Genomic DNA, 10,279 nt, shown 5'->3' with positions numbered 1-10,279 from the left:
TTTTACTCATTACCCGTTCCATCAGTACATTCAATTATTAGGAAAATAAATTATATCATGTCATTTTTGGGCGAAAAAATTACTGTAATGCAGGTTGCGCGAGTTAGGCGCAACCGAATCTATTCAACACCGTCCCTGGCAATATGCAACTTGTCTTGCAGTTCGGTATCGCTGGATGTCTGCCACCTGTAGCATTGTTATCAATTAATAAATATTTTCTATTATGATAAATTGTACAAAGTGCTAACGGCAAAAGATGCAGAGTTTTGTCCATGAGCGTTTAGGTTTGTCAGAAATTAATGGGTCTGATATAAGATAATATGTTCGTATTAAAAACGGAAATGGCAGAATTTTTGTCACACATTATCCATCATCGTCGAATAGGAACTGTGGTGCATGACTTTTGTGATTTCGCAGTAATGCAAAGTAAATTGAATAAAAATATTAACATTATCCAGCTTCGTCGAGTAGGAATTGTACATGAATTTTGAGTTTTATAATTTCGTAATCATTCAAAATAAATGTGGGTTCACTTGTAATTTCAATTTGAATAAGCTTCTTTCTATTTATCGTGTAATAATTTTGACAAAGATTTAGAGCTTCCGTATGATTGTCATGCCGAAAAATCGACGTTAGTGGATATGCCTACGATCTCAGTTCAAGTTCCTTTCATACGTTTCGATCGAGCTTCTTCACTTATTCACCTGTTCGTGACCTACCCACCACTGCCACCACTACCTACGGGCGACGAATAGACAGTAAATCAATCGCAATCAAGCAAACGACGGAACCTTTTCTACCGATTCATTCGTGCAGTAGAGGATATGAAATATCCATGAAGGTCGCTCTTGTCGGACAAGTACAAATTGCAATATTATGCGTGCGTGCGCCTCGCGGCCTTCTTCTGTATGTGCCTATGTTTGCCAAGTTGTTTCTCCTGTCGCGCTGTCTATCGCGACGACGCATTGATTCGAGTTCGGAAAATGCGATTAGATTGATTCCGGGGCTCTCCTGCAGTGGCGCCGGAACTCTCTTGATTGATCGCTCTCGATCTGTCCCAACGAATTGAAAGAGCGGATCTCACGATCCGTAAGAAAATTGTGTTAAGAACAAAAAGCAAAACTAATCGATCTGTCTGACTGAATAAATTCAGGTTGGCTTTATTCCAAAAATGTTAGAAATTTTAAACCATTCTGAATTTCGACAGTGTCGGAGTTTCGCTGCTCATTGTCAAAGTTTCTAACATCCGAAGTGTCAAACTTTAGAAAATTTAAACCATTCTAAGTTTGAATTAATTCATTACAGGTTTTAGCATTTCAAATATTTGTCCGTTTGAAGTTTTGGATTTTAAAACTGACAATCATTCTGACAGAAATTTTAATCGTTCAGAGCTTTTATTCTTCAGAGTATCGAACATTCCAAATTTAGACCTTTCGGAAATTCGAACCATTCTAAATTTCGACTAAATTATCGCAAGTTTCGACAATCCAGAGATTTAATCGTTTAAAGATTCGATGAATCGTATAGTTTTCATTAGTTCTTCTCAATCTACTAGCATCGAAATAAAAATATTAATCCATCAGGCTAAAGTTTGTAACGTTATTGTAACGATGCATCTTTAGGAAACATCCTTATTTTGCAGCCATAGGATTACGTGAAATTTAGCCAACCGTTAACACAGTATCAACAAACTCAGATTATGAAAATTAAACTTCTTCAGTTATTCCAAAGACGCGAAATGGTAATTTTTCGTTTCAACGTCTCGATACGTCGACGTAACTACCTTCAGCTTCGTATTAATCCTGAGATTCTCTCGTTCAAAATTTCAACTCTCAACCAGAATTTTGACTCACGCCATGCAAGGGATAGTAGCCAGTGACCGCACGGACGATAATAAGACCTGCTGCAGTGCAAGCCGTGTTCACGCGTGTCGCACATACGCGTGTCACCGTAAATGCGTGCATGCAGCAGCCGCAGCAGCTTACTGCGGCAGTCTTCGAACGGCGGGTGCAGGAATCAAAGCGGAATGGTTATCACTCGGCTGTGATTGGCTGCGCCCTTTGACCCCCGCGTATGGCTCCGCCTACCGCATGTTATACCCGGTTTTAACACACTCGAAGAGAAGAGAGCCGGCAGCTTCTTTGCGCGGCATTCTTACTTGCGTCGGCGCCGACGCTTGCCATTCTATTATTATAGTTATTAGGCGCATGGTCGCGCTTCTCGAATTATGTATACATATTTTACATTTTACCCCAGTCGCGAGTCTTACTCTTGTTCTCCTCCCCGTCTCCCGGTATGGACAGCTTATGAATGCATGTTTGTACAGTTATGTGAATAATAGAATTTTTCCGCATTGTAATGCTAAAATGTAGGTATATCTGTAGCGTGGCAAGGCCAGCTCTCTGTAACGCACTTGTTCTCACTATTATACATCGTAACAGGATGCCCTGTTTGCACGCATTTTCAAATTAGATCATTCTATTTTCTGATGGAAATAAGTCTTACCGCGTTACACCTACTTGGTGTATCATATTAATATTTATGTACTGTAATTGTTGAGTTGCTTGCATATTCCGCAGTAATTCATCCTTTGTGGTCTGCATCTTTCTCATCGGGGTTTGATAAATTCCCTGTCCGCTACATTCGTAGTGCGATAATAGTCGGCTAGACGATAGCTATAATTTGATATTAGATACATAATAAGCGTGGCGTGATGACCCAGAATTGCTTGACGATATGTGGTCAGTAAACAACACTCATTTTTTTCCCCTTAATTCACCGATCGCGGTTATTGATAATGGATCTGTATATTTGGGTTGTATGCTGAATTGAAGTCATTCAACTGCTTGCGTACCTATATATTTCGACTATGTCTAAAAGTCAGTATATCAGTTACATTTTAGACTTTATTTCAGCTGGAACTGTTGATATAAGTTGACGATTTTTCACACGATTCGATGTAATCGAAGTTAAACCATTGTATTAGGTCAGGTGTCAGATCAATCGATGACTAGATTTACAGTATTTTCATATTCACTTATGGAGAAACAGGATGATGCATAATTCGCAGGGACAAGTTAAGTCTTCGGAGATGTTTTTATACCACCTTTATTACGCTATAGATTAAACAATACTTATAGAACAAATTTAGTCTAGCGATCTAATACTGTATGTGTATAAAATTCCGTTAGAATGATGATGATTATGAGAGGCCGTACTTGAAGAGGAATGTGCAGTAAGAGTATTTAAAAGTCGATGTAATGCTAACAAATACTAAATCGTTTGAACTCATTGAATTTGCATCTGATACAATACTTATTGTTAGATGTTGAATCTTATCCAAGGTGCATTATATTGTACATCAGACTGTAAACTTATCGTCTTTTGTGCTTTGCGATCACGGTGTAAAAAAGTAAAAGTGAAAATCATTTCTCAGGAAGAAGAATTCGTAAACAGTATAAAAAAAAAAATTCACGGAGTGATTAAAGTGCAGGTTTGTAACAAAACCGTGATTAGCATGGATTTGCAGAAAAATGATGCAAAGTCACAACGACATTCGTACGTACAAGTATGTACAACAATTGCGAGCAGAGCTGATGTCTAAACGCGCATAGTTCAGGTAGCTCAGTTTCCGGGCCTCTTGAATTAACTGAATTGGACCGAATTGGTCGAAATCCGTCCGCGACGGTACGGACGGCGAAGAACAAACGAACCGATGTTTGTGGCGGCGCGGTGGTCCGCTGTTAGTCCGGGGCTGTTTAACAAGCGTACCGATTCATCGGCATCAAACCATTAAAAGAGAGAAGTAGGTATAGAGGAAGAGGTTAGAGGAGAGACGTGTCCGTACGCTCTGCGCCCTCTTCTGCCTTCCGCTTCTTGATGGAGTAATCTGCATTTGTTGCTTCAATTGCAGCCCATTCCCACCCACGCACGAATTAAAACTGTATTCATCTATCATCCCCATCCATCTTTCAACTCGGACCTCCTGCTATCACGCGTATTGACGGCGAATTTATCTCTTATACAACGAGTATTATTCCACCGTTGCGGATGTGCAGTTTACGCATCGCGGTATGTAAGTGTAGCATACAGGGTGCTTTCGAGTAAACGCCGCAGTATGTTGGGTTGCCTACTACCGAGGAGAAGAAATATCGGTAAAACAGACCTACCGAGTTATCGGTAGTTAGCGCGTTCAATCTCATCGCGAGTGACCTGGAACTGTCCTGGGGATTTGGCCAAACAGTTGTTTCGTTCTTTATAACCCAGGCTGAAAAGTTCAGTAATCGTTTTCCGGAGCTAGGTTAAAGTAATTACGTGAATTGACTTGACTAAAGTGGTTACGATTCCGTAGGTCTGTTTTACCGATATTTCTTCCCCTCAGTGGTAGGCAACCCAACATGCCGCGGCGTTTACTCGCGGAAACACCATGTACATATCTTTACGATATGAAAAACGCGATGTAGTGACTTAACGTCGCGGTTAGATTGAGAGCGAAGTTATCGGAGTCCAGGACCGTATTCCATATTCTCAGAAGTGGTGATCTTAATTGAACATCGAATTATTCGTGAGTGAAATCGACTGCGGCTAAACTACAGCTCTTGAGTAATACTCGTAGTGCTGACAACTTGAGAAAATACACTACGATCTTCAGATTTCGATGTTTTCAGATAATGGAGGGGCTATTCAACAAACAAGTTTGGTTTTTTGGACGATCTTAGTTCCCCTCCTCCCCCTTTTTATTAATCCATAATTCGATCTATTTTCAAGATTGTCCATAATGAATCATATTCGAGGTATATAAATAAAACGAACGTCATATCCCCCCCAAAAGTAAACGCATTTGTTAAATGGTCCGTGATGGCGTGAAGTAACGCGATCCGTCAGTCCCGAAAACGTTATCGCGAGGTTGTTGTGAGAAAAAAAAATAAAAATATATTTTCAACACACATTTATATTTGGCAAGCCTATAATTGAAATGCTGACGTGAAATGAAGATGGCCGACCGATGACACGCTTGTACGACTCTATTTCAGGTTTGCTACGCGCCTCTATCGCGTTATTATATGTATGTTTTATCTGAAGGAGATGACAGAAGGAACATAGGTACTTATAGTCGTTGCTTTTCCTCGCACACGATATCTTGTTATGAAAATCGAGTGAATATCGAAATCGCGAAATTCACTCGAACGTATTACTTATATATATATATATATATATATATATGTATGTATGTATGTATGTATGTATGTATGTATATATACACATATGTGTTGTCTATAATATGTATACATAACACATACCTATATGGCTAACTCTTAAACGTTAAACTTATTATCAGGCGGTACGCGGCTACTGATGCTGCTGAAGCGAGGAACGGTCTCAGCTAGATATAATAAGGTCAGACTCGGGTTATCTCGGGGGTGACCGTATCTGTGCAGAGCCGAGGGATATATACGATAAAACTGAATGCCCGCTGTACCGCTATAATACTGTTATACCTATGAGCAGGCACCGCAGCATTGCGATCATCCTCACTCTTGGAATTCGTCCAAGTCCAAATCTCCGAGGTCCTGCAACTCGGCTTTGCCCTTTCACCTGCGAGGTAGTTGACTACTACTGGTTGCAACTTTAAACGCTATCCTACCCACCTTCCGATAGTCTAGGTTTTAGGAGAGTTTAATCATAACCACGTTTCCTCCGTCAGTGTCTAGAGAAACTGAAAGAGTATTGGAATACATCCTGGAATGAGAGAGTTGGAATGTTTTTTTTTTTTTTTCAGTACTTTTTGAGCAGTACATTGATTTAGTCCAGTGGCGATGTAAACGGAAAAAATTATGCGGATTCTTCCTTCGTTGGGTGATTAGTGTCAATGATACCAGTCGTTGGTTACACTTCCACGTCATGTTTCATTCTCACCTGGTCATGATTTCTAGAGATCGACAAAGACTGTTTAATTGGTACCGCTGACATTGGTCATAAAGATCTTGCAAATCTCCTGGAAACGTCAAATAACGTCGGTTTAACTGGAAACGGAGAGAATCGATGCTTTTTCAGAGATAAATTAGTCTTCAAGTATGGAAAGTTGGACAATTTTATTTTGCAAAGGTTATAACCAGCGTATATATATTTTTTTCACACGTGTGAATCGTACCACTGACTAAAAAATACTAGGAGGAATCACGTGCAAGTTGCCTCATCCTTGCTCGGAGTCGAGCACTAATGCGTTCTTTTAAAGTAAATTGTTGGATACTTGCTGACTTCTGCATGTATTCTGGGAAGAAAGATATTATGTTGCAATTATTTATCCAAGTACCTAACTTCACTCGAAAACCTGCATTATTATCACTGCTTAGGTATAAGCTTTCAGTCCTGGTACATCTTCTTCTTCTCCATCTTCTTCTTCTTTTTGTAGTTCTTCTTCTACCGCAACGTTGGCCAGTTTTAACCATGCTTCCAACATTCTCATCACTTCGCGGCGTGCATTGAATTGCTCCTTTTTCCACATCCTCTACACGGTTCCATTCGCGCCGGTATTCAGTATGTGACAATGGGACGACTGCATCGCGTGGTATAATCGAAGTTTACAAGAGAACGGTCGGTGTAGGAAAATACGATGATCGACGATGAGCCTGGGGATCAGGAATTCGGAGAAGATGTAGCTGGTATACACGATGGCTGGATCGTGGATTCAGATTTCCAGCTTCTTTCGCCTCGACTTCTTCTGTTTTGCAGATAAGGCGTCGCGGTGGTCGGTTAGGGGGGCGCGCATAAGCCGATGTGCTTTATGGTGGGCCGTAAAAGTCTCTTGCATGCAATGGTAAGCTCAGAGGCTGGGCATTTCCACTCACACAGATTTAACCCTAAAACCCACCGTCCGGAGCAACCAGACGCGTAATTTCAAACGGTAGCTCTCGAATCTCGTTGGTCTTCTCTAGCTGCTGCAGTCAGGGCCTACTTCGCTCCCTTATCTTACTTTGCTTTTAGATAACGCCTTCGAGGGATTCTGAATGAACCGTTGTTGTTTCGTTCCTCTCTCTCTCTCTCTCTTTCTCTCTTTCTCTCTGCACATATGTAAGCCTAATGTTGCTACTGTATACTATAACGAATGGAAAGGCATGTGTATTCAACGTACACCAGCACTACTCTGCGACTTTGGAGAAACTATCCTTATCCTCTCGCCCAACGGCCGTGGAATTTCCATTCACAATTTGTCACGCTGGCTGTGCTCGTTATGGGGGTTTCTCTTTACACACAAAACTTGAATCTAAGTTTAATCAGCGCTACAATATGTATATATAACCTACCTTTTCATTCATTCATTCGCTTGGTTGAATTTTATTCTCAGTTCCATCATTTCTTCATCATCCATCCTGTAGGGTGAAGTCTGCAGGTGTGGAGGCTCTCAGTACGGCAAAGTTATCAAATCCTGTTTTAGAATATCTTGCAATTGAATGGAATGAACAATCGAGTCTGATTCGTGTTACATGTCAATTGTAAGCATGAATTTTGTTGCATCTTTATTTTAGGAGTTGATAAAGATCAAACAACGATAATAATGGTAATTCAGAATTCTATACCAGTTCTTGACGCTCTTGCAGGAACTAGTGTTTGGACACCGATCATTCAACACTCCGTGTGAACATTCGATTTTTCACCTTTCCTCTGTACACTTTTTCAAAGTGTTCCAGGCTTTCAAGCAATCGGTTAAAAAAATTCGGGGTTTCTTCTCAAAGCGTTGACTACGTTATTCACAAGTTGATAGACTCGACAGTTTTCAAGTAATGTTCATGAAAATTGATATTCAGAAAACGACTGTTCCGTAAGAGACCCAACGTTCATACGGAGGGTTAAATTGAAGAAGATTGTGGTGCGGAATTGTGTCGACACGTATTCCGATTCTCTAACCCTGAATGGCGTCCAAAGTCGTAGACAGGTATGTCGTATAGGTGTCTATGAGATACTATGTACCCGTAAGTTCCTGGCTGCTGGCTTCTGTTTGGGCAGTAGCCAAGTGTATGGAGTGTAAATAACGCGGTGGTATCGTTCGCTTGTGAAGTCGATCGCGGAATATATATGTATAAGAGAACAGAGCGAGAGAGGGAGAAAGAGAGAACGAGCGATTTATCGAAATTCTAACCGTCCAAGGCAACTTTTCTTGGGCTAGTCCTAGATCCGTTGTCTGTAGGACTCGGAACGTTGAAAACCACCACTACAAAGCATCGTCTCACGTACGTCCCGGTGTGAGTTTATCGTGATTTATTTTCATGCTTTATGCATAGCGTTCGAGAAGTCAGAGCACTAGGCAGGCGCCAGACGCCAGTCAGTCTTGCCTTTCCTTTACTTCCCTTGCCTTACCTCGTTCGGCTGCACCTACGTTAGTACATTGTGTAACAAGGATGCAAACTCGGTCTTTTCCGACCGAGCGTAAGTTTGCAACATGAGTCGTAGGTGAAGTCGAAAAGGAATATTGCAAATACGCGAAGCCAAAAGACCGTCGTCACCTTGTTGAACTCGATGCTTTATATAATGAGAGTATGTTGTGCGTTCTTTCCCAAAACACGAAACTGAGGTTAGGATCGCGTATCGTCAGATTTATTCGCGACAGCGCATGCGCGCAGTACAGAAAATACCACTTTTAACTCTAACGACTTAAAATTCGTCTTTTCTTTCGTACGGTACCTGCCTTTTGTATGCCCTTGTTGAGTTGTTACCAACATTCTTTTATAAAACATGTGAACTAAGCATTTTCTTTCGTTTGAACGGTCCGCAATCTGTGGGATATTTTTTTTTTTATATTTATTCTTTGTGTATTCGATATTGACAGTGTTTTGAAAAGATATTTTTTTTGTCGATGCATATTGATTTTAGCGGAGTATCGATATAAGGTATGTTACTATGAAAATCACCGGTTGGTTATTCTAATGTTCGTTTACATACTCTTAAAAAAAATATGCAAATTTTTTATTTTTATTTTTTTTTTAAAATAACTGCATCCTCTAATTCTACTTGCATTGATCAAATCATAGATTGTTTATCATTATGTATGACGAAAAAAATGTATATTCCGGAGCAAATACCTTTTTATCTAAAATATAATGTGTTTTTTAAATCTTGAATTTTTTTTGTCCTATAAGAATGTTGCATTCTTTGATGCAACAATTATTAAACAAACCTCCAATAATATTTAAAGTATTATTACAAAGAAAAATCAAAATAAATTATATCGATGGAGTAAAATAGATTATTTAATTATCTAGTTTCGAAAATACCGTAAAACATGTGTAAGTCAGTCCGTCACAATTGTTAAAGATTATGTTTCCGCGAGAAAATTCAACCCGTTCAGCGACATCTAGTGACAATTTGACCAAGTACGAGAGCTTGAATGAATTTCTGCAAAACTTATTGTATCGGTTGATTAGCTCTAAAGAATCTACGAAGCAAATCAATATTTATTTTCAAATGTGGCAAAGAAATTTGAAAAAAAAAAAAAAATAATTATATACAAAGAAATTCAAGTCATTTTCAACAGAGTGCGCCTTGCATCCGAGCAACTCAGTTTTGCTCTTGCGTGCGCGCGGATATAGCGAGTATAATTCAGGTTAGTAATCTTCCCTTCTGCCCCTGAACTTACGACCAAAGGGCGAGGGTGGCGCAATTTCATTTGCGAGGGCTGTGAACTTATTTTCGTAAATTCCCTTCATCCCAAATTCACAGATCAGCACTCTGTAAGTGAATCAGTAAGACCGAGGCGAGCTTTTTCGTCTCCCCGACGCATGCACGCTCCTTTCCACTTCCATTTCCGTACTCAAATCCTCAATCCTCGTGTAATCCGCTCTGAGTTGGTTGGTGGGAGCTCTATTCTATACAGAGGGGATGTTCGAGTCATTATACTCGACACGGAAAACGAAAAACAAAAGCAAAAAACAATCAAAGAAAACTCGGAAAAAATACTTGTATGATTTTATTTTTCATTATTGCGCGATTGCGATTATCGTGTCATTTATATCTTTCGCAAGTATTAAAACGTAGAACAGAATCATTGCTTACGGCAGTGATCTCTTGTCATTTTTTTAATTTTTTTTTTTCTCCTATTTACTACGAGTACTCGACCTAATTCAACTTAAACTACGACTATAAGTACTAATTTCGGTAAATACTTGAAGATTCTGGACCTATATCAATCTTATCAAGAATTTACACCTGTTGGTTGATTTGTTTTCAAAAGTCTAATCACACGTTTTGATAACCATTCATGCACGGTAGTTATATTTCAATTTCA

At 39.7% G+C, this 10,279-nt stretch overlaps 1 protein-coding gene across 5 annotated transcripts in view; it reads left to right on the top strand.

Annotated features, from left to right (window-relative positions):
• The window catches only part of PIG-V (phosphatidylinositol glycan anchor biosynthesis class V), a 207,922-nt gene that overhangs the window by 23,086 nt on the left and 174,557 nt on the right, over positions 1-10,279 (top strand). The window lies entirely within an intron of this gene.

This window comes from Neodiprion pinetum, chromosome 5, assembly GCF_021155775.2.
Source record: "Neodiprion pinetum isolate iyNeoPine1 chromosome 5, iyNeoPine1.2, whole genome shotgun sequence".
NCBI classification, from domain to species: Eukaryota; Metazoa; Arthropoda; class Insecta; order Hymenoptera; family Diprionidae; genus Neodiprion; species Neodiprion pinetum.
The sequence above is the reverse complement of the archived record's forward strand: the minus strand, read 5'-3'. Positions and strand labels throughout refer to the sequence as shown.